Genomic DNA, 23,891 nt, shown 5'->3' with positions numbered 1-23,891 from the left:
TTTTTCACGCTATTATATCACAATGTATTCTGAGTTTGCATTAGTAAATTTTTCTGCCAGGAAATGCTGGGGATACAACCCAAAGCCTCATGCATGGTAGGCAAGGGCTCTATTATTTCTGCTTCTACTATTTCTGCAGCCCTGCATTAATCGATTTCTTGGGGCTGAAGAGATGGTTCGGCATTTGAGATTGCTACTTTTGCAAAGGGCCTGCGTTCAATTCCTAGCACCCACGTTGGGTCGCTCACAACTGCTTGTAATTTCAGCTCCAAGGCACCTGACTCCCTCTTCTGCTTCCAAGAGCACCTGTGTACACATGCGTGTACCCCCTGCTTACATATTAAATAACAAATCTTTAAAAAATAGATTTCTTGGGTAGGGAATGTAGTTTAGTTAGTATGGAGCTTGCCTAATACAAGACCCTGTGTCCAGTACCCTGTACTTCACAGAACAAGCCAAAGACTCTTAATTTATATGCAGGTAATATAGAAAAGTGAAGTCATGCTCAAAATAAGTCATCATAAAAAAAAGGAAAATAAGTCATTATAGGTCAGTGAGATGGCTCAGTGGGTAATGAAGCTTGTCATTAAGCCTGATGACCTGCATTTCATCCCTAGGACCCACATGGTGGGAGGGGAGAACAGACTTACCTAAGTTGTCCTCTGGCCTCCACATGTGTGCCATGGTATGAGTGTGCCTAGCCCCCCCCCAATAAACAATAAAAATTTTCTTGGTTGAGACAGGGTCTCCCTGTAGCCCCAGCTGGCCTGGAACTGGCTAATGTAGACCAGGCTGGCCTTGATCTCACACAGATCTTTGTGTTTTTGCCTCCCAAGTGCTGAGATCAAAGACATATGCCACTATGCCCAGCAATTAAAAAAAAAATTAAGTCACACAAAAAAACCAACCTTTTTTTGAGATAGGATTAAGTAGGGCTAGCCTGTAACTCAGAGATTTACCTGCCTCTGCCTCCTGAGTACTGGGATTAAAGGCATGTGCCAGCATGCCCAGGGATTTTTGTTTTTTTTTTTGTTTGTTTTTTTTTTTTCCTTTTTAGTCAGGATCTCACTATGTAGCTCAAGCTGGCCTGGAACTTTCCGTGTAGACCAGGCTGGCCTTGAAATCACAGAGATCTGACTGCCTCTGCTTCCCAAGTGCTGGATTTACTGGCATGGGCCACCACACCTGGCTAGATTTCTTTCCTTTTTTTGTTTTTTGAGATGGGGTCTCCCTGTAGTCCCAAATGGCCTGGAACTCAAAATGTAGGTGAGGCTGGCCTCTATCTCACAGAGATAAGTCTGCATCTGCCTGTAGAATGCTAGGATTAAAGGTGTGCTCCATGACACTTGGCTCAGAAATTTTTCAAAAATAAAGCTCAGTTCTGACCTAGAACCCACCACAGGCTGGCTTTGAATTCCTGGAGAACCTCCAGTGTTAGCCTCCCAAATATTTGGATTACAGGTGTGAGCCACCAGGCTCAGCTGTCTTAATGCTAGGAACTCTGTAGAAAACCTGATTTGGCTGGTCATAGTGGCACATACATTTAATCCCAGCACTGGGGAGGCAGAAGCTGGCAGATCTCTGAGATTCTGGCCAGCCTGGTCTACATATTGAGTTCCAGGCCAGATGGGGCTTCAGGGAGATTGTCTCAAAAGGACCCCCCCCCAAAAAAATCAAAACCACCAACCTATGATGTGGGCAAGGGAGATGGCTTAGTGGGGTAAAAAAGTGCTTACCACACAGTACCTGATGTCCTGAGTTTAATCCCAGGATCCCAAGCAGTGGAAGGAGAGAAGCAACTCCCAAAAGTTATCCTCTGACCTCCACTCTAGACACAACCCCCACCCAATAATAATAAATGGAATTAAAGTTTTAGAAATAAGATTTATTTATTGAGACAGGGTCTCACATAACCCAAGCTGGCCTTGAACTCTCTATGTAACCAAGGATGGCCTGGAACCCCTGATCCTCCTGCTGAGATTACAAAAATACTATAAACTTTATTCAAAATAACCTATAAAGTCTTTGTTTCAAGATAGGGGGTGAGGGTGGGGAGTGGAGAACCTTCATTAGGCGCCTTCAGACGACCCAGCCAAGAGACACTAGACAGCGATGACAGGATTATGTGTTTTTCAGATAAACATGAAGAGTACGCTTCTGGACAGTTACTATGCTGGCTTCCAAGGGACCTTAAAACCCTGTCTCATGAGCTGGGCATGGTGGTGGTGCATGTCTTTAATCCCATCACTGGGGAGGCCAGCCTGGGCTACATAGCGAGTTCCAGGCCAGCTGCCTCAAAAAGACCAAAAAAAAAGAAATCACAAAAAACCCTGTCTCGTCCCACCACTAACTGCGAGTAAATGATGGCTTGTCCTGACTGACAGCTGTTAAGAGAAATCCGGATTTCAGCGTCTCTGCTGCTTGACAGGCTTTCTAGATGCAGGGCCATCCTTCACCCTCCCCCGCGAATGCGGCGCGGATGACAGGCTCGCGCCATGACACCCGGCTTCGAGAGCAGTATCTGCGGCCGAAGCCCTGCGGACGTCCACGTCATCCCTCCCCGGGCTGGGCCTGCGGAGGCCGCGGGGCTCAGGGCTCAGGCCTCAGTCACCTGCGCAGCAGAACCGGTGGAGCCAGTGTGCCCCGCCCCGAGCGCCTCCCTAGCGGGCTGCGCGGGAGGGCTGTGCCGGGGGCCTGGCCCCGTCCGCCTGCCTGACCCTCGCGCCGCTCCGGCCCGGCCCACTGCGGCCTGCACGGCGCCCCGGGCTCTAATCGAGCACAGGCCGCCACGCACGTCAGCCCCGCGGGCGACACCTCAGGCCCGCAGCGCCCCCGCCCCACTTCCCCCGGGCAGCCCGCGGGAGGGGCGCGGCCTGGTCACGTGACACGCCACCGCCCAGGCCGCGGTCACGTGGGCCGCACGGCCACTGCGTCAATCCCGGGGCTGGCTGCGAGAGCCAAGTGGTCGCCGCCGCTGTCGTCGCCACCGCCCCCAGCGGACGGGGCGGGGCTCTCGGTGCCAGGGCTGCGTCAGCCCGCCCCCGCCTCAGTCAGCCGTTCCAGGGCTTGGCCCGGCCGTCATGGAGCGGGGCGGGACCTCGGCGTCGGCCGTGTGAGGTGCGGCAGCGTCCGCTCTTCCAGGCCTCCCGACCGCAGCCCCTCGCCGCCGGGGCCGCCGAATGCGCGTCCGCTGACGGTGCAGGCCCGGCGCCGCCGCAGTTACAGCCGGGAGATGATTCGGGCCTAGCGGAGCCGGGACTGGAGGTGAGGAGAGCCGCCCGCCCGCCCTGGCGCCTGACAGACGGGTTGACGGGCTGATGGGCGGACGCGACCTCGGGGGAGGCGAGGCCCGGACGGGGGAGCCCGTGGGGCCCCTAGGGCGGAGACCCGGGGGCCGCGGACCGCTCGACTCCGCGCCGCCCGCGTCCCTGCCCGGCTGGGATGCTGTTCCGAGGCTAGCCCCCAGCTGGCACGCAGTCCCCGAAGCCTGTCCTGCCGCCGCTTCTCTTCCTCAGTCCTTTCCTTCATGGCTGCTCGCGCACCCTCGGGCCGATCGCCCCCCCCAGAAGTCCTGTGCCCGTGCTGGTGGAGGGGAAAATGGGGCCCGGTCCGGGCAGCACCCCTCCAGCTCTCGCCTGCCTTCTCGCGATCCTGCGCACCTCCCCCAGTCCCCATCACCCCTCCTTGGGAAAAAAAAAAAAAAAGGAAATTTCCGCCCCGGACGGCCAGGGGCGGGGGCGTTGACGGAGGGGCCCCCGGGTGGGACGCTCGCCGGCCCCTGTCCACCTTGTGGGTCGGCCTGTTACCTGGGGACCCCGAATCCTCGGGCTCGGATGTGGATGTTTAGGCCTCGCCTCCAACTGCCTGCGCTCAGGGTTAATCTCGTACTTGACGTCAGTGCTTTGTTCCTTCCACTTTGGTGTTCTTCCACTGGGCGGGGGGGCGGAAGATGGGGATGAAGAGTTTGGGGTGGGGGGGTCACTAAGCCGCACCTTGATCGGGAACTGGGAGAAGAAATCGGAAATGCTTGTGGAGTTCTAAACTAAGACGGGAGAGTTTGGAGGGTTCTCCCGAGTTTTGTCGGTTGCAAGTCGGCATTCTGTCTTTTCTTCCTCCGCTGAGATTTGAAACTGAAGCTGGCTCCCTTTCCAGACCTGGTGTTTTCCTTTGCGGAATCTGCCGGTGAATGGGCTGTTTGTGTGACATTGAAGATGGGTGCTTTTTTGCGGGGGGGAGGGGGACGCTCAGATTGTGAAAAGCTTAAAGCTTTGTTTCCGTATTCGACGAAGCTTTTGCCTGACTGTCCTTTTCACTTATCAAAATTGAAATTTTTATAAGAACGTTCTTAATTTGGGATGAGATGAAAAGCTTTGTGGACCAGGTCTGCCCAGAATCATCATCCTCGGTCATGTATGCATAAAGAGGTGTTGGCAAGTGGCCTCTCCGTGCTCCACAAAGCTGGCTTCCTCAACTCTCGGGTTTATCCTCCCGATTCATTCCTGCGTTTCTCAGTCTCCTAACAAACAAACAAAAACCCTCAAAGGTTATTTTTTAAATTGTCTTTCATAATAAACCTAGAAGCAGTCTCTCTCTCTCTTTTTTTTTTTAACATTAGCAGTTGTCATGCAGGCTGTGGTCACTTGCAGGCTGATTTTTGTTAGCTCTGTAGAAACACTAGGCACATTTCAACTTTAAGATTTTGCTTCAAGTGGGGACATGGTAGGGTGACTGAGTTTCCAGACCTTCACTGTTTGCTTGGGGGGGAAAGAGCTTAGCTGTGTTGATTGGAACGTGCTCTACAATTTTGGGGTGTAAAGGTGACTGCAGTGTCTTAGTGAAGGTGTGAAATGAAGAACTCCAAAAAATAGAATGTCTTCGTTTCAGTGAGCTTTCTACCTGTCAGATGCTCACATTCAGACACACAGGTTCTCTTTGCTGAAGTTACCGTACCTTAGTTGGAACAGTTACTTTACTTAAAGGCCTGTTGTAGTGTCTCTAGAGGAAGTACCTACCGTATTGACTCCTCGTCTACCCTCCCCAGTATTTTATGCAGTTGCTAGACTGAATTTGAATGTTACCGTATTTTGAAGTTGAAATTGTTTTATCAAGTTATCCAATCTAGGATTTCATAAATAATCCTAAGTTATATGAGCAAAGTGATCAGTATTTGAAAGGGGAAAAATTGGTATCAGCTTCAGTGATAATAGAAGTTGAAGCTTCCTAAAAGTTGCGTCTTACTTTTTGAGGGCTCAGGCAAAAGTCATAGTTTTCTCTGTGCCTGAGGGGAACAAAGAAAACAGGTATTGCTTCTTTGGGCCATCTATTGGCTTAGCATGGGGTCCAGAATGTGTGGACCCTTCCCTTCGGAGTGCCTTTCATAGAAGCAAAGTATTTCATAAAATCTTACATATTGAAGGCACAGCCTGAATTCACAAGTGCAGTGCCAACTATGAAAGTTGGTGCTTATGCCAGGCATGGTGGCGCATGCCTTTAGTCCCACCACTTGGGAGGCAGAGGCAGGCGGATCTCTGTGAGTTCAAGGCCAGCCTGGTCTACATAGTTCCAGGACAGCTGGGGCTACAGGGAGACCCTGTCTCAAAAAGAACAACAAAAAAATTGATGCTTAGATTTATTATTTATTTACTTATTTATTTATTGAGACAGTCTCATGCATCCAAGCATCAAACTTGAGTGATCTTCTCCCCTGACCTCAGATTGCGGGGGATTACAAGTATGCTCTATCATGCTTAGCTCAGGTTTTACCTATTTATTTATTTGCTTTATCTCTGTTCTATAAACATCCTACATAAAAACTTTGCTCTATAATATAAAGGTTTCCCAGCTTTCCCCAATCGTTCTATTTTCACCATTTCCTTTTTCATTTCCTCTGATAAGATGGAGCAATTCTATTTGATTTCTGGGAGGGTGTTTGGCAGTCTGTTAATGTGAAATAGAATGTAGCTAGTGCCTAAAGACTGTGTAGCTGTGTAGCTAACTAACTGGGTACCTTGGTGCTGTTCCCTCTGGTTTAAGACAAGTGCCCTCCTCACTTGTTAACTCTCTGTTCCCATCTTGGTTATTTAAAGTGCTACTCCATCCACTCTTGGAGTAGCAATAATAAATGCTCCAGTTAGTAACTTTTTCCTGATCATCTGCATCACATCTTGTGATGGATTACTTAATTGAGACAGGATCTTGTTATGTAGATCTGGCCTTAAACTTTCAGCAATCCTCCTGTGTTAGCCTCTTGAATTCTTGGGTTGTAGACATGCACTAGCATACCTGGCTGCTTTTTGAGCATTTTAGAGGTACTGATATAAAGTGGTAGAGCCAACTAAATTTATCACTAATATCTGTAATAGTCTAAAGTGTTTTAATACTGACACTGCCTTTTTTTTTCTGAGACAGAGTTTTAATGTAGCTCAGGCTGTCCTCAAATTGGATGTGTAGCTGGGGCTGACTTTGAATTCATGCTTCTGCCAAATGCTGGGATGTAGATGCAGCATTAAGTTTTGTAGGTTTTTAAAAAAATGTACATGTAGATATCCTTCTGCCTTTTTACCATTGTTCCTATATAGTTGTTTTAGCGAAGAAACCAGATTTTTTTGCACTTTGAAATTTGTCTGGATTGTGCTAATTGTATGTAGTGTGTTATTCTGTCCCCTGTGTTTACTATAAATAGTAGTTATATCTAGAAGCAAGATTTGGTTCAAACTTGAATTTTTTTTCTTTTATTTTTGTGGGTTTTTTGAGACAGGGTCTCCTGCCACCCAGGCTTGCCTTGAACTCACTCTGTAGCTGAGGATATCCTTGAACTCCTAATCTTCCTGCCTCTAAGTTCTGGGAATTCCTGGTGTAATATTGCTTTGCCCCACTGCATTGTTTGTTTTAAATGGACAGACTAGGCAGGGGCGCTTTTCACTCGTTCTTGAGCTTCAGCCTGATTCTCAGTCACCACCAAGGCCACCTGTAATCTCCATGTTGCCAAATTGTATGGTTAGTGCTTAGTCCTTTACTTCTTTCTATACTTGATGTTACTACTTCCTTGACACTGCTTTCTTCCTTGACTTTAAAAAATTATTTATTTTTATTTTATGTTTATGAGTGTTTTGCCTGCATGTATGTAAGTGCACATGTATGCACAATGCCCACAGAGGCCAGAAGAGGGCATTGGATTTCCCTCTGAAACTGGAGTTGTGGGAACTAAACCTGGGTCCTCTGTAAGAACAGCCAGTGCTTTTTACCACTGAGCCTTCTCTCCAGCCAGCCCCTCCTGACTTCTGTGGCTGCCCCTGCCTTGTCTCTCTCCTGGATAGTATTGTTCTTTGCAGACTTACTTCTTTGACTATCCCTTTGATTTTAGTAGCCCTGGATTTTAACCTTGTTCTTCTGTGTTTATTCCTCTGAGTTGATCATAGCCTTTTAAATTTCTTTAGCTACTGCTAGCTTTCCAATGCTGGGACAAAACATCCGAGTCTTTAAAGGCTTAAAGGGGGAATGCTTATGGTTCAGGGTTTCAGAAGTTTCAGTGCATTTTACTTGTCTCTTGTTGCTTTGGTACAGGAGTGCATCGTAGTGAAAGGTCATGATGGAAGAAACTAGTTACCTTGTGGCAGCCATGAAGATGAGGAAGGAAGAGAGGGAAGAGGGGAAAAGAGAGGAAGGAAGGGCAGTAGACCCACAGATTGGCTGGAGCCTCAATATCTCCTTTAAGGCTACACCCCTATTGACCTGATTTACTTTCACTAGGCCCTGCCTTCTAAATCTTCTGCCACATGCAGCAACACAGACTGGGCATCAAGCCTTTAATACAAGAGCCTTTGGGATACAGTCTAGATTCAAAATAGAACATCTGTCATCTTTAAGTTAGTTATTTGTGAGCACTAGAATTCTTTCATCTAACTGAGTACTCCCTCCAGATTTTCCAGTAGGCTCTTTTAGTTAGGAGACTGAGACACACCTAGCTAAAGAAAAAGGAGGAATTTATTGGAAGCATTTTGAGTGTCCCAAGAATTGTAAGAAGAACATTGAGCCACAGGAGGATGAGAGAAGTCGACTGGCTCTCTAGGGCTTAACTGTTCCCTTTCATCTGAACTGTATTCAGTTTTCTGTGGTTGTAGACCAAATTCAACACTCGCTAAATCTTCTGAATTTAAAATCTGAGGTCTTCTGTCATCACAGAGAGAATGGCCCAGAGTCCCAGCCTCAAATCCCAGGAAGGGACGCATTAGGTTGTATGTCCACCTTCAGACCATCTACTTTAGTTATCGTCTGCCTTATAAATAACAGACTTTATTTACAAAATCACAGGCAAGAGATGGAGTGAAAAACATTCTGTCCCTTTTATCCTGTGTCTATTTAGTACACATACATAGCACTGCCTCTTCTTGTGTATTGAATTTGACATTCCAACTATGTATCAGCAAACATCTTCATTTCTTCCATGAGATATGACCCAGTTTTGTATTTAGTAACTACATCCACAGATTACTGTTCACTAAGTACTGATGTTAATGCTGATGTACTCTTAATCACAAGTCAGAAAACTGGGGGTTAAATGCTAAGTGTAATTATCTCTTAATTGATACACAGTAGTGGAAATCAAATAAATTAGTTTTGTTTTGCAGTTGAACTCAGGCTTTGTGTATGGTAGGCACATATCACTGAGTTATTTCCACATCTCTGAGAACAAACTCTTAGGATGGGAGGGAGAAGGTATTATTATTCCAAAACTTACATTGATCTTCATCTTACTGGACACACACAGTAGTAAAGTTAAATGATATAGTTAGCAAGTTTATTGACATCCTTGTGAATGGAGTGAATTCTTTGGTTAACCAAATGAAATTTTTGTGTTCTGTCCACTGAAAGATTTTCCTTGTCTTACATTAAGATTAATGCTGAAAGGATATTTGGAAATTTAGCTGAGGGTAATTCTATGTGGCCTTAGTACAAGGGTCAGTGAACTATGGCCAGTAGACCCAATGTAACCTGGTGCCTGTTTTTGTGCAGCCTATGAGGTAAGAATGACTTTCATATTTTTATTTTGTTTTAAATAATAGGAGAGAGTCATGGGCTGGAGAGATGGCTCAGTGATTAAGAGCACTGGCTGTTCTTGTAGAAGACCCCGATTCGAATCCCAGCACCCACATGGCCCCTAACAACCGTCTGTAACTTCAGGTCCCGGGCATCCCACACCCTCTTCTGTTCTCCGTGGGCACTGCACACACAAGTACACTTACACACATATAGGCATAACACTCATACACATAAAAAAATGAAAAAAAATGTTTAAATAGTGGGGAAAGAGTCAAAAGACTTTTTTTTGTTTGTTGGTTTGGTTTTTTTTTTTTTAGTCTTTTTGAAGCAGGGTCTCCCTGTAGCCCCAGCTGGCCTAGAACTCACTGTATATGTTAGACCAGGTTGATGTTGAACTCACAGAGGTCTGCCTGCCTCTGCCTCCCAAGTGCATGCGCCACCACACCCGGCCTAAAAGAATGTTTTTTTTGTTTTTTTGGCAAGAGAATATTATAGGGAACTCAAATTTCAGTGTCCAAAAATAAGATTTTATTGAAACTCACTGCGTCCTTTGTTTATGCATTGTCTGTGGCTGGTTTTGCTGCTTCACGAACACAGTTGAGTAACAGATTCTATGGATTGCTAAGCCTATGTATTTACTATCTGACCCAAAAAAGTATTGTGGCTCTTGCTTTAGAAGATCAAATGGGGGGCCTGGAGATACGGTTCAGCGGTTAAGAACACTGATTGTTCTTGCAGAAGACCCAGGTTCGAATCCCAGCACCTATATGACAGCTAATCTGTCTGTAACTCCAGTTCCAGGGGATCCAACAGCCCCTTCTGTCCTCCTCAGTCATTACACAACACAGGTACACTCACCTACATGCAGGCAATACACACATACACATAAAATAAAAATAATAAATAAAATATTTTTAAATTTAAAAAAAGATCAAGTGGGCTGTAGTGGATACTTGGAGATGATTTTAATGTAAGTTACAAGATCCCTAATTTACTGCAGTGGCTTTGGGAGTTTTGTTTATAGACTATATGTGATTGTTGCCTGGCCTGGTAGCACACGCCTTTCATCCCAGCACTCTGGGAGGCAGAGGAAGGCAGATCTCTGTGAGTTCAAGGCCAGCCTGGTCTACGTAGTTCTAAGCCAGCTAGGGCTACAGAAAAACCCTGTCTCAAAAAGAGCCCCCCCCCAAAAGGATATATGTGATTGTAAAGATAGTATATAATTATATATACATTATACAATATAGTAGATCTCCTATATAATATGTAATGTTAAACCTAATATTATATATTAATAGTCTATATAATATTTTAACTATAATGTGTTATCATAATAGACATTTTGTTGTTTTTTTTGTTTGTTTTATGTGTATGCATGTAGGTAAGAGCATCCATGTGGTACAGTGCTGGTGGAGAACAGAAGAAGCTGTTGGATCCCCTGGAACTGGAGTTACAGACAGTTGTTAGCTGCCATGTGGGTGCTGGGATTCGAACCTGGGTCTTCTGCAAGAACAGCCAGTGCTCTTAACCACTGAGCCATCTCTTCAGCCCCCCATATTAGACATTATTATATCATATACCACATAAAGCAGGTGGGGTCTGGGCATTGACCTAGTACTGTGTGCTGGACTCTTAGGGTAAGATCATACTACAGATTACATTGTAGTAACATGTCTGCTTTTAGTTCGGCTGTGTGAATAGGGTAGTGAGATTGCAGGAAAAACTGAGGTTGAGATGAGGCTAGAAGCCGATCAGATTGTCCTAATAAGTGCTCAGCATGTTCCTGTTAACGCTCCATTTCTCAGTGCCCTCACCTCAGTTCTGTCCTTCCTTGCCCTGGAGAATACCACCACTGTCACTGTGCTCTGTACAGTGTCCCTGATTCCTGTGTTTTCCTCCTCACATCTGACTGGCCTGCAGGAGTCTACTTCCTTCACATCTTTGGGTGCAAACCCTTCCTCGACATTATCTGCATTAATGTTATTTCATTTTCATTGTTGTTGCCTTATACAGACAGATGAAACCATTTCCCTCTCGGATAATTCTGACAGCCTTCTCATTTGTTTCTGTATTTCTAGTCTAATCTGTTCTGCCCTGTACCAGAATAATTTCTACCCTTAAACTGAAAGTCTTAGTCACTGCTCTTTTAAACACTTTCTGAGACAGGGTCTCCCTGTAGCCACAGCTGTCCTGGAACTCACTATGTAGATCAGGCTGGCCTTGAACTCACAGAGATCCGCCTGCTTCTGCCTCCCAGTGCTGAGGTTAAAGGCATGTGCCACCACACCCGGCCTAAATAGTTTGTTTTTAAAATATACGTGTATTGCCTCTGTGTAGGTAAGTGCACCCGTGTTGTACAGTGCCCGCGGAGGACAGAAGATCCTGTCATATCCCCTGGAACTGGAGTTTCGGACAGTTGTTAGCTACCATGTGGGTGCTGGGATTCGAACCCAGGTCTTCTGCAAGAACAACCGCCGAGCCATGTCTCCAGCCCCTAAATAGTTTTTACTGTTTTTATTAGCATATGTTACACACACATTGTTTTTTTTCTTGAGGCGGTCTCTCAGGAGCTGCTGACCTCAGATTTGTAGCAGTTCTCCTGCCTTAGCTTCCTGAATGCTGAGATTACAGGCATGAGCCAACAAGTGAACTCATTAGTAGGGGAGGGCTTGATGACTCAAGCCTTTAGTCCCAGTCCCCTGTTTAGAAGCAGGGGCAGGCAGATCTCTGTGATATCAAGGCTATCCTGGTGTACATAGTGACAGGCCAGCTGGGGCTACAGGGAGACTCTACCAAAAAGCCAAAAAAAAAAAAAAAGAAAGAAAAAAGACTTGAAGTTTTTGCATTTTCTTACTCTTATAATTGAGCGTTATTGGGCATTAATGAACTTTATGAAACTTCTGAAGCAGGGCTTTCCAGCCTGATACTCCCTTGGGACTTTGTTGCTATGTTTAGATTTTGTTACTTATTGCGTTTGTGTGGTTTTAACTCATTACACTAATGATTTTGCAATGGTTTAAGCAGGGAAAGATTTTGGGTAAAATTGGATCATGACATGATATGTGTTATTACAGGCAGGTCAAGTCCAATAGTACCCTGGCCTAGTAAGCATCATGCTTTCACTGTAAGGTAGTGCAGCTCATCTTTAGAGTTACTCAACTTGAATACTGTTTCCACTGAGTGTTTTGTTACAAACTTCCACAGTGATAAAAGATTATAGTACTTACTTGTAAACGACAAGACAGATAGTTACAATTAACAAGTGAAATCTCTTACTAAATCAGCATTTAAGGATTGCCAGCTAGTCACTCTGGTGGTGCATGCCTGTAATCCTAGCAGGTGGAGGCAGGAGAGTAAGGAGTTGAAGGCTAGCTTTGCCTCCATGTAAGTTTGAAGCCAGCTTGGGCTGCATGAGAGTCTCAAGAATCACCAGCTAATTTGGGTATGGGGCATGCCTACAATCGTAACACATTGGGATGAGGCCAGGAGGATGGTAAGATTCAGGTCAGTCTAGACCAGCAAGACTGTCTCAAAGACAACCTTACTACCAATAAACAAACTTAACAAGCTGATATGGTAGCATAGATTGTATTTCCCTGAACTAGTTTACAAAGGTTTGCAGCTATTAAATCTGTTTAACACAACATATTCATGTATTGTCCACATTAATATTATTGGAATCAAATTACAGAAATATAAAACTTAGGGCTGGTAATGTGACTCAGTGATAGAGTACTTTCCTAGCTTTTGTAAAGTCCTATCTGAAACCTAGCATTGCAAAAAATAAAATAAAAATAGAACCAGATCTCTTGCTACATATTTCCATATTTAACATGTTGGTCTAGTTTTTGCAAAACATCTGTTACATTGTTTTGTTTTGTTTTGTTTTGTTTTTTGTCTTTTTGAGACAGGGTCTCCCTGTAGCCCCAGCTGTCCTGGAACTCACTTTGTAGACCAGACTGGCCTTGAACTCACAGAGATCTGCCCACCTGTGCCTCCCAAGTGCTGGGATTAAAGGGTACATTGTTATTTTAAACTTTGGTTTGTGTTTAATTTTTAAAGATTTTAGTTTTATGGTTATATAAGAGCTGTGAAGATGAACTTGTAACTATTTGTATATGCTATTTTGTTACGGTTATAGTGGAAATCACTGAAGCCAGCACTTGGGTTCTGGGGTATTGCATTTCGTTGCACTGGTACCCTTATCTGCAGGATTTGAGAGGCACTCTCAGGTCAATTCTATCCTGTGTATCCCTGTTCTTCTATATCTTCTGTTTTGCACCTTAGTCCCCCAAGCCTGTTTTGTAGCTGTACCTGACCCACGTCCCACTCCTGGGTGTGTCTTTCTCCCTCCTCTTTTCTGCTGTTGCACAGGTTCTTTGCCTAAACTCACATAGCCCTTCCCTCCCTCCCTAGTCAGGCTATGTGCAACCAAGTCTCGGGGTTGTAAAGTACTTAGGGTTTTTATTGTTTGTTTTCCATTTGAGAAAGAATCTCCCTGTAGCCACTGCTGGCCTGGAACTTGCTATGTAGACTGGGTTGGCTTCCATCTCACAGAGACCCACCTACCTCTGCCTCCCAAGTGCTGGGATTAAAGGCTGGTGCCAACCACCATACCTGGCTTACTTTTGGTTCTTAAATCTTTAGTTCTAGTATAGTATCTGACAGTATATAAGCTAGTCAAGTACTTGTTTTATGAAATGTGGTAAGGTTAACGTGCTTTTTATATTCAGGTCTAGGCTGGGGTGTAGCCCAGTTGGTAAGAGTGCTTACATATCATATGTGAAGCCCTGGCTTCCATCCCCAGCACCTCCTAATCCAGTTGTAGCGGTGCATGTTTGTAATCCCAGCACCTCCAGCACTTGGGAAGTGGAGAGGGAGGCAAGAGGATCAGAAGTTAAAGATCCTCCTCAGATCTGGTTTGATGCCTGCCTGGACTACTGGAGACCCTGCCTCTAACAAACAATCCATATATGTATATATGTGTGTATATGTTCAGGTCTGTCCCGAACAAGCAGCACCCATTTGCATTTGGTGAATATTTGAACATGGGGCTTTAAGTAAAAATAGAAATGGACCATTTGTATACTTTTTTTCTTTTGAGACAGGGTCTCACTGTATCCCTGGCTGCCTGAAACTCACTACATACCCTAGGCTGGCCTCAAACTTTTTATTGATCCTCTTGCCTCTGCCTTCTGAGTTCTGGGATTATAAGTGTGCCACCACAGCTGTTTGTACATGTAATTTTCATCTGTATTTCTGTTAGGTTTTCTGTTAGGTATAGTCTTTCAGAACAGTTGCCTTAAAAAACAGAACTTGCATAATATTATTAATGCTTTTATGGGATAATATTAAATACAGAATAAAGACTTGTCCTCTCACTTTTGACAAATATAACCCAAAGTCATAGGAAATGGGAGGTTATCTGTACGTAGAAAAAGATGAGTGACATAGCCTTCTGAAACCAGCCTTTAATGAGTACTTCCATGGACTGTATTGCCTTCTGAGGCAGTAACACTACAGTTGTGACCTTTGTAAAATTTACAGAGCATTTTGAGTATCTGCCTGCTAGTCACTGAGTGAAGCATTGTGGGGAGACAGAAGTTAAATAGCATCTATGTTTCTTGCTCTCCAGAAGCTTATGATGTGGGAGTGAATTCCTCCTTTGGAGGCGGGGTAACAGCAAATGCAGTAGCTCTAGTGGGAGGGAAGTGCCAAGTGCCAAATGACTTAGAAAGACACGCTTCAGGAACTGAGCAGTTTTAGTGACAGAAACCTTGGAAGGTTCTTGGAGGAAGTGGGCTGTGTGGTGAAGTATGAGATGGATACATTTAGAACTTGGGAGAGGAAGGACATTCATCCAGGTGAAGAGGCTAGTTTAATAAAATAGGTGAACTGGAGCTGTGAATATTTTAAATCCTGAAGGAGAATTTTGGACTTAAGTTTTCTATAGAACAGAATAACTTCTGTTTTGAGATGAGGTCTCACTATAGTCCTGGCTACCCTAGAGCTCCATCTTCCTGCTTCTGTCTCCCAGGTAACTTTGTACATACATGTTGCAAAGGTCTCAAATGAGGTGACCTTCTGCTGTTGTAGTTGCGTTTTGCTTTTTGCCTTTTTGAGGCAGGAGTCCCCTTTGCAGCCCTGACTGGCCTGGACTAGTGGAGGTTAATCTTGAACTCCTGACCCTCCTGCCTCTGCTTCCTAGTGCTTGGATTATAGGCATGTGCCCCTGCACACAGCTAAAATCGTTTTATTTCTTTTCTTTTTTGTGTGTGTGTGTGTCTTTTTGAGACAGGGTCTCCCTGTAACCTCCAGCTGGCCTAGAACTTGCTATGTAGACCAGGCTGGGCTCAAACTCGCAGAGATCTGCCTGCCTCTGCCTCCAAAGTGCTGGGATTAAAGGTGTGCACCACTATGCCTGGCTGTTTTCTTAAGAAGATTTTATGTATTTAGTTGGTTTTTGTTTTTTTGAGACAAGATCTCCCTGTAGCCCCAGCTGGCCTGCAGCTGGCTATGTAGATAGACCAGGTTGGCATTGATTCAGAGATCCTGCCTCCAGTGCCAGATTGGCATGCCACCATGCCTGGCTACTTCTACCTTTTTTAAAAAAATATTTTATTTATTATTATTTATTTATTTATTATGTGTGTATTGCCTGCATGTAGGTCAGTGCACCGATGTCGTTCTGCCTCCCGAGTGCTGGGATTAAAGGCGTGCACCACCACACCTGGCTTTTTTTTAAATTAATTAATTAATTTTTTATTTTGTGTGTATTCGTGTATCACTTGCATATAGGTATGTGCACCCATGTCGTGTAATGTCCACGGAGGTCAGAAGAGGCTGTTGGATCCCCTGGGACTAGAGTTATGGACAGTTGTTAGCTGTCCTGTGGCTGCTGGGATTTGAACCCAGGTCTTCTGCAAGAACAACCATTGTTCTTTAACTGCTGAGCCATCTCTCCAGCCTATTATTTTTATTTTATGTGTATGAGTGTATTGCCTGCATGCATGTGAGTGCACCTGTGTTGTACAATGCCGTGGAGGTCAGATTCCTCTGGAACTGGAGTTAAGGATGGTTTGTAGCCACCATGTGGGTACTGGGAATCAAACCTGGGTCCTCTGTAAGAGTAGTCAGTGCTCTTAACCACTGAGCTATCTCTCCAGCCCCCTACTCCTACCTTTTAAAAAAGAATAGTATACTTGAATGCTGGTAGAAAGGGCTCAAGGTCCCTTAGAGAAAAAGAAGCTCACATTTCTTGAGGGAAGAGCCAGAAGGTAGCAGATTGGAGGGATTGTTCCTTGACTAGAAGAAGTGCTTTCCTGTATAACCTGGAGGAGAGGAGAGAATGGGTTCAGATGTTCTGAGAGTTGACTGATGAGATGGTATGTCTTTAATTTTTTTAAACACATATTCTATAAAAAAATTTTTTAAACTTTTATTTTTTCTTTAGGGTGGGGAATGCATTGATCACAGCACGTGTGTGGAGGTCAGAGGACAACTTGCAGGAGTTAGTGCTTCTCACCTTCTGGCACATGAGTCCTGGACATTGAACTGAGGTGGTTGGGTTTGGCTGCATGTGTCTTATGCACTGAACCATCTCATTAGCCCAATAAGACAAGGTCATTTGTTGAATAAGTTAAGATCAGGGAAAGTCATAGGGCTCCATGAAATACTTGTTAAGAGGTTGGAGAGATGGCTCCATGGTTAAGGATAGTGACTGTTCTTGCAGAAGACCCGGGTTCACATCCCCACACCCACATGACAGCTAAGAGCCATCTGTAACTCCAGTTCCAGGGGATCCGACAGCCTCTTCTGTTCTCCACAGACAGGGGTGCACTTACCTACATGCAGGCATAACACTCATATACATAAAATTTAAAAAAAAATTTTTTTTAAAGAAATACTTGAGCCGGGCGTGGTGGTACACGCCTTTAATCCCAGCACTTGGAAGGCAGAGGCAGGTGGATCTCTGTGAATTCAAGGCCAGCCTGGTCTACATAATGAGTTCCAGAAGAGCTGGGGCTACAGGGAGACCCTTGCTCAAAAAGACCCCCCCCCAAAAAAAAACCTTGTTGAAGTAGCAAAGAGAAAGACTATATGATATTTAGGAAGCTGTGACAGCCTGGTTGAGAATGACTTAGGAAACAGGATGAGGAAAACTTGAGATGATCATAAAGGTTTTTTTTGTTTGTTTGAGACAGAGTCTCTCTGTAGCTCTAGCTGGCCTGGAACTCATCAAACCATCCCAGGCAGGCCTCCATCTCAAAGAGATCTGCCAGCCTGTGCCTCCAGAGTGCTGGGATAAAAAGCTTGTGTCCCCATGCCCAGCAGACACAGATTTGATTAAGCACTGGATGTAGTGGTGCACAACTGTAATCCTAGCACTTGGGAGGTGGAGGTAGGAAGGTCAGGAGTTCGAGGTCACTTTCAGTTGCAACATCATTTCCAGTCCAGACTGAGACTCTGTCTTTTTTTTTTTTTAATGATTTTAGGAGCTAGAGAGATGGCTCAGTGGTTAAGAGCACTGGCTGCTCTTGCAGAGGACCTGAGTTTGGTTCCCGGCACCCACATGGCACCTCACAACCTCTGTAATTCTAGTTCAAGATGATTTGACTCCCCTCTTTTGGCCTCCATGGGCATTGCATGCATTGGTTCACTTAACATACATGCAGGAACACTCATACACATAAAATAAAAATAAGTAAATAAATTTTAAAAAGTTTTGATTAAGAAAACAAAAGATAACAGGCTTAGGGGGATAACTCAGTGGGTCAAATGCTGTGATGGGACTGTGTTCCCAGCGCTGGAGAGGTGGATCCCTGGTCCCTGGAGCTCATTGGCTAGCCAGGCAGTCTACCTAAATAAATGAGCTCTGAGTTCAGTGAGAGACCCTGTCTTAAAAATAAGATGGAGAGTGATTGAGAATGATACCCAAAGTTGACCTCTGCCCCCCGCCGCATGCTCATAAGAACAAATACATGTGCATACACGACATATTTTTTAAAAAGGCAAAAATGCTATGGAATTGTTCCCTTTGCTTTCATTATTTTGCATCTGAAGACTAGACTCAAGGTGTCGCTCAGCAGTGGAGTATTCGCCTAGCATACGTGAAGCACTAGGTTCCCAGCACAGGAAAACAAGAACTGCATACGTCTTCTCATGACTACATTTTGGGCAAGAGCCCTTCTGTACAAAGCAGTGTCTTGGGACTTGATGTTTTGCTAGTTTGGCTTTGATCTCCAGGTGTGCAGTTTCCCAGACTGGTAGAAGTGATCTCTTCTGAAGTCCTCATGGGTAGAGAACATCCTGCAAATGAGGCCAAAAGGGGTTTCTGGGTCCATGAGGCTTTGTGCTTTACCATGGTGCATTGTGGTGAAGTTATAGTTGAGGAGCAGTCATAATAAATATCAAAATAATTGAAATCTCAGCTCAAGTCTAAATTTGACTTTTAGAGTTTCAGCCACTCAATAATTTGGTAGTTAGCCCCATTTTCAGATAATTGTTATGACAGTAATGGGGGGGGCGGGGTCCTAACAGTGTGACAGTCACTTGAAAGGGACAGGTTAAGCCTGGTGGCCCATGCCTTTAATCCCAGCACTTGGGAGGCAGAGGCAGGTGGCCCAAGGCCAACCTGGTCTACATAGTGAGTTCCAGGCCAGCTGGGGCTACAGGGAGAGCCTGTCTCAAAAAAAAGGGTCGGGGGGCAGGTAAAAGTAACATTTTAAATTATTTTTAATTTTTTAACTTAAAACATAAAAATTATGCTGGGCATGGTAGCACATGCCCTTAGCCCCAGCCTGGTCTACATAAGTGAGTGCCAGGCCAGCTGGGGCTACAGGGAGACCCTGTCTCAAAAAGACAAAATAGTAATAATAATCTTAAGGACTGGAGAGATGCTCAACAGTTAAGAGCACTGGCTGCTCTTCCTGAGGAACAAGGTTCTGTCCCCAGCACCTACATAGCAGCTAATAAATGTCTGTAACTCCAGTTCCAGGGACTCTGATGCCCTCTTCTGGCCTCCACAGGGTTTGCACAACACAGGCCCACTTACATATCTGTAGGCAAAACATACATGTAACAAATAAAAATAAATAAATCATTTAAAATTTTTATTCTGAAGCCAGTTGCGATTTTGTGAGAACCTGTCGCAAAAAAACCCCCAAAAAACCAAACTTCTATTCTTTGGTAATTTCATATGTATAGCCATGTATTTAGAGTACATCCATCCCTATTGGATAGCAAAATAAACATATGTATAGCATAAAACGTTGTCCTTTTACATGTAGAATTCATGGTATTAAGTCCATTCACAGTATTTTACTCCATTACATCACCTCTTCTAGAACTTTTTCATCCTGAATGAAATGCTGACAAGTTATAAACCAGTATTTCCCCATTGCCCCCACCTCTGTTCCTTTGGTTTCTGTGAATTTTCCCATTCTATTCATGTTAAGCTGAATCATGTATGTGCCCTCCAGTGTGTGTTTTATTTCATGTAGCCTAATGTTTTCAAGGTTCATTCATGCTGTAGTACGTAGCAGAATTTCATTTCTTTTCATGGCTAAAGAATATTCCACTGTATGTGTATACCGTAGCTTGCTTATCCATTTATTTTTTGGTTAATACTTGACTGTGAGCTGCTTGACGTGGGTGCTGGAAACTAGGCCCTCTGTAAGAGTACCAACTGCTGAGCCATCTCTCTAGCTCTCAAAATTTTTTTTCAGACAGCATCTCACTATATAGCCCTGGCTGACCTGTAACTATGTAGACCAGACTGACCTCAGACTCACAGATATCTGCCTGCCCCTGTCTCCTGAGTCCTGGGATTAAAGGTAAAAGCATGTGTCACCACCACCTCTTGGCCAAATCTTTTTAAAAACTTTATTTTAGGTCTGAATGTTTTGCCTACATGTATTAAGTGCATCCATATGTGCAGTGCCCACAGAGGCCAGAAGGCGCCGTTAGATCACCTAGAATTGGAGTTACAGATGGTTATTAGCAGCCATGTGGGTACTGGGTATTAAACTGGGTTCCTTTGCAGGAGCATCCAGTGCTCTTCAGCGCTGAGCCATGTCTCCAACCCTAAATTTTTCTTTTATAAAGTCAAGGTTTACATTTATAGTATTTCTGCTAAAAGCCAGGCATGATGGTGCAGCCTTTAATCCCAGCACTCCAGAGGCAGAGGCAGGCAAATCTCTGTGAGTTCAAGGCCAGCCTGGCCTACATAGTGAGTTCCAGACTAGCTGGGGCTACAGAGAGACCCTGTCTCAAAAAGACTGAAGAAAAAATTTCTGCTGAGCCCCATCTCATAAGTGTCGGTGTATTTTGTTTTCATTTAGTTTTCATCGTTACACTCTTTCCTTATTTCCCTCAAGATTTCTTGTTGAGCCCTTGGTTATTTAAGAATGTGTTGTTTAATTGCCACATATTTGTCGATTCCCCAATTTTTCTTTGGGTTTTGACTTCTAACTTTTTTTTGTGTGTGTGGTTAGAAAACCCTTTATTGCTCTCATTCTTTTTAGATTTATTTTACTGTCTTACATGCAGTCTAGTCTCAAAAACTTTCCAGGTGTGCTTAGGAAGAATGCCCATTCTTTGTTGAAATACTGTGTAACTTAGATCTAGTTGTTAGGGTATGTTTAAGATCGGTACCTCAAATCCTGGGAGATGGTAATGTTCTCTTCCCAGCCTTTGTCTCCTGAACGGCATGAGAGTGTTTCAGTGATAGGCATCTACAGTTGTTGCCGGTAGTTTTAGGTTTAAAAAAACTTCTTATAACTTATTCTTATGTGTATGAGTGTGAGGCCTACAAGTACGTGTATGTGTGTTGTGCAGTGCCCATGGAGGCCAGAAGAGGGTGTTGGATCCTCTAGAACTGGAGTTACCCGAATTGCTTTCGAGGTTTGGGGACCTAAAACCTATCAGTTCGGTAATGTGGACAGAGCAGACAGATGGTAGTAATTAAAGATCTTCCTTAAGCTGATTGTATTCCTTTAAAAAGAACAGGGTTTGTTGTGGTTTGGTTTTGGTTTTGGTTTTTTTCTTTTTTTCTGTCTTTTTGAGACAGGGTCTCCCTGTAGCTCCAGCTGACCTGGCACTCACTATGTAGACCAGGCTGGCCTCTGTCTTACAGAGATCAGTCTGCCTAGTACTGGGACTAAAAGTGTGTGCCACCACACCTGGCTTTTTTTTTTTTTTTTTTTAAAGATATAGTTACAGGGGCTGGAGAGATGGCTCAGTGGTCAAGATCACTAGCTGTTCTTGCAGAAGACCCAGGTTCTAAGCCCAGCACCCACATGGCAGCTAACAACTCTCTGTAACTCCAGTTCCAGGGGATCCGACGGCCTCTTCTGACCTCTGTGGACATTGCACGACACAGGTGTACTTACCTACATGCAGGCATAACACTCATATGCATAAAATAAAAATAATAAATAAAATATTTTTAAAAAACATAATTACATTCCATACAATGCACTTGGTTTTAAGTGTATACTTCAATGATAGTTTAATGATAGAACCATAGTTTAATTATAGAACATTTTTACCATTTCCAAAAGATTTTTGATGTCTATCTGCAGTTACCCTTTATGTTTTACCCTTTACTTCTATATAATGTAGTTTGTTCACATAGGTTCAAATACCTCTTTTGTCTAGTTATATAATCCTTATCATATTAAGTGGGATAGACTTTTTTGTATAAGATAAAATGGAGGTATAAAAGTTACTTTCCTGAATCATATATCTGATGTGTTATATAAATTGAACTGAAATACTTATCTCATCTACTGTATTACAATATCTTGTTTATAGTTTAATTGAAGTTTGGAGCTTTCTTTTTTAGACTATTTAAGAAGTTGAAGGATAATTGTAGCTGGGTGTGGTGGCCCATGCCTTCAAAAAAAACCCATAAACCCAAAACAAGGTCCAGCATAATTATCTTTCTTTTTTGCTTGTTTGTTTTTGTTTTTTTGAGACAGTCTCCCTGTAGCCCCAGCGGACCTGAACTCCCTATGTGTAGACCAGGCTGGCCTTGAACTCACAGAGATCCACCTGCCTCTACCTCCCAAATGTTCGAAATAAAGGTGTGCACCACCACGTCAGCTTTGGGTTTTATGTTTTTATCAGACATTGTATATTTAAGAATTATTTTTGACAGAGATTGTACTCTAGTTAAACCTGTCCATATCAGCAAATAGCCCTTGCTTATAAGGAAACCACTTGAATCACCTATGACTTAGGGAATGTGCATTTGGAGGTACAAAGCCACATTGAAAATGAGTTCCTAGGCCTTAAAAAAAATTTTTTTTTTACTTAAAAAAGAACTTTATTGAGAATTTCATACATGGATATAAGGTGTTTTGATCAGACCCAACCCATGCTCTCGCCTCCATCACCTCCCATATTTCCCCATCACTTTTTTCTGACAACTTTGTGTTCTTTCTTTTCTTTCTCCTTCCTTCCTTCCTTCCTTCCTTCCTTCCTTCCTTCCTTCCTTCCTTCCTTCCTTTTTTTTAAATGGGGTTTTTTGCTACTCTAATATTACCCCTCTGAAGAGGTAACCCTAAAGTCCTTTTAGGGATTAGATAAGAGTTCCCAAATACTTTTGTCATTTTTGGCCTTTGGAACAGAGTATGTTGCTAAGAAGCCCCAAGGACATTTTGACTTTTAGCCAAGAAACTGGCTACTTTTCTTTGGGGTCTTTTTACCCTAACTGTGAAGCCAAGTCCTACCTCCTATTCTTATCACACCATCCTCTGAAGAGGTTACCCAAATTGCCTATAGGGAATCAGAATGCAGACTGCTCTGGCTTCCTCCATGCTGAACAGGTATTCAGGGTGAGGCAATTGGGGTACCCCTTCAGTGGGTCTATCTAAAAGACTCCCAAATTGCATAACTTACCTGTAGGGAGAAAAGAAAGTCCTTGATTGGTGAATAGGAGATGTGAAGGAGAAGTGTAGTGTGTTCACACCTGATTGGCTCCCAGTTATGACCTGACTGTGGGAGGGATCTACTGAGGATATATATTGGGGGATGAGGAGGAATAAAGGGGAAGAAAAAGTGAAGTGAACCTCATCTTGGCATCCGTGTTGTCCTTTCCTCAGCTCTGCTGGTCAGAGTCGTGGCTTGCGGCGGGGGGGGATTCAGGATTTGCTTTCTGGTATTTTGATAGCTATTGGAGTAGTTAGAATCGGTGTCAGTTCTCTCTCAAAGGCTTCTATATAGGGGGAGTAAACAAATTTATCCATCATTTTAGAACAATAGCAGGTTGTCTCCCTTAGCTATAGGTGGGCGCTACAGTATTGCAGACCAAGATTTGAAGTCTTACATCTGAGCAGCACTTTCTGATAAGGAACAAAATCATCAATGAGAAATAATTGTCTAACTTTTTATATAGACTTAAGCTAACATCTGAGAAGTGTAATCCCTTGAACTCTTAAAGAAATATACTGAGTGGCTGAAGAGATGCTCATTGATTAAGAACACTGATTGTTTTGGCAGAAGACCCAGGTTCAAATCCCAGCACCCACATGGCAGCTAACTACTGTCCGTAACTCCAGTTCCAGGGGATCTGACAGCCTCTTCTGTCCTCTGCCGGGCATTGTATGACATGGGTGCACTTACCTACATGCAGGCAGTACACATATATACATAAAATGAAAATAAAATATTTAAAAAATATACACTGATGACTTTACTCTTTGGTTATACTTTCCTTTTGGGTGTTTAAGACAATACAGTTGGCCCAAATAAATCAAGTTATTTTTACACTTAAAGTCATTTGAGGCTCTGTTCCTCAGGGGTCACATGGGCTTGGGAGGAGCCCCTGGCTCCTCTTTTACCAGTTC

At 43.9% G+C, this 23,891-nt stretch overlaps 1 protein-coding gene across 4 annotated transcripts in view; it reads left to right on the top strand.

Annotated features, from left to right (window-relative positions):
- Positions 1–3,048: 3,048 nt before the first annotated feature.
- Positions 3,049–23,891, top strand: part of Aff4 (AF4/FMR2 family member 4) — a 75,414-nt gene continuing 54,571 nt past the window's right edge. For 3 of the 4 annotated variants that reach the window (XM_008849336.3, XM_029554206.1, XM_029554205.1), the window contains exon 1: positions 3,050–3,264. The gene's annotated coding sequence lies outside the window, so the exon portion shown is untranslated. Of the gene's footprint in view, positions 3,265–23,891 lie in introns of all 4 variants that reach the window. The other variant, XM_008849335.3, reaches the window with a different exon arrangement.

The sequence above is a fragment of the Nannospalax galili genome, unplaced genomic scaffold (assembly GCF_000622305.1).
Source record: "Nannospalax galili isolate Female #2095 unplaced genomic scaffold, S.galili_v1.0 scaffold424, whole genome shotgun sequence".
Classification (NCBI taxonomy): domain Eukaryota; kingdom Metazoa; phylum Chordata; class Mammalia; order Rodentia; family Spalacidae; genus Nannospalax; species Nannospalax galili.
This window is presented reverse-complemented; position numbering and strand designations above follow the sequence as displayed.